This window comes from Neodiprion lecontei, chromosome 3, assembly GCF_021901455.1.
Source record: "Neodiprion lecontei isolate iyNeoLeco1 chromosome 3, iyNeoLeco1.1, whole genome shotgun sequence".
NCBI lineage: Eukaryota > Metazoa > Arthropoda > Insecta > Hymenoptera > Diprionidae > Neodiprion > Neodiprion lecontei.
The window spans coordinates 293,397-294,956 of record NC_060262.1 but is presented as its reverse complement, the minus strand read 5'-3'; positions in this window follow the sequence as shown (position 1 = coordinate 294,956).

The window sequence follows — 1,560 nt, the reverse complement described above, 5'->3', positions numbered from 1 at the left end:
GTACGGGAACCTGTAGTAATACATGTAATAATAATAACGCTGATTGATTAATTTTAATACGCAAGTATAAAAGACATTTGTATCATAACAACTACACATATATTATGATTATAACAAGATGCATTTTTGAATGAATTATTTTTGCTGAATATAATTTAAAGGAAAAAAGATTAAGAGAATTTTCTGTACTCTCTGTATGACTATTACCATGCCGTTAACTGGCTGAGGAAATGTTAACAATAACGTTGACTATACTTATTGTTAAGTATATTTATTCTTCGGTCAACGACACTGAAAATAAATTTTCCACTAGAAACAAGGATTATTTCCTGCAGTGAAATTTGAAAAGAAAATTGGTCGATCTTTCAAACAAGTTTCCCGAAATAATCTTTAACAAATCTTATTAATTGTTATAAGTACAAAAATTGAGACGTGATAATAATAACAAGAACATAGTCAAGTCTACGAGAGGCCGGATATTATTTGTTATATAATTGACGATGATTACAGCAGAGACAAAAGTTCGACGAATAAAAAAAAGAAACTCTATATCAACTGAGTATTATACGAGTGGGACGAGTGGGTAAAATCACGGGGTAAAATGCTTCTGTCTGTAAAATATTTATTTTAAATCATATGTTGCATAGCCAATCGAAATAGATTCAACATTAATAATAAAATTGCGAATTTGCATAATAAAGCAACGAATAAAGTGCGGCTATCGAAATTTTTCAATCTCAATATTGATTGATTATTATCCTATACGTATATTGTACAATACAGGCAGATGGTTCGTGCTGCGCACAATAAATAATAAATCGGGAGTACACTTCTGTCATTCTCGGTCTGCGCCGTGATTGGACGGAGAACACGCTCAGCCGATCACGGTCCAGAGCAAGAGAGACAGAGTACCCGAATTGCCTTTACCCCGGCCGCGCATGCGAGCATTGGATGCTACCCTTGTGTGTAGAACAGTGTTGCCAGACGACTGTCCCACAAATTTCCTAGGGTAACTGAAATCCTTCGAGATCCTCCTAACCCACAAAGAAAATCCGCCTAAAATTATTAACCGTCAAAACGAACTTGAATCAAGTTTGTACAATATGACGTATATAATTGGCATGTAGAAGTAAAATCCACCTTTCAGAATAACCTTTCCCTATATCAGAAATGCCTTAGCCTACCAGCAATTCTGGCATTTGCTTTACCGACAGAGCCTCATACCTCCTGTAGCGGTAACACTCTGAGGGCGTGTTCGGAAATTGACTGAAAGTACTGTCAGTACTGAAAATGGTATAGTCCAAGTGATGTATACTATAGATTTTCAGTACTGACAGTACGGTCCAGCCCCCTGACACTCACCACTGCTCGTATACTAAAAAATTGTACGCGTCTTGTCCCCGTTTTTTAGTTCCTCTACGTGGTGCCAGGAGACTTCTGACACGCTCGCTGCCCTCGCTGACCGCGCGCAAGTTCGTCAGGTAACTACTAGCGCCACGAGTGGTGCAAATTGGTGGCAGAATCGAGGGACACTTTGCTAACCACTTTTAGCAGCGTGTG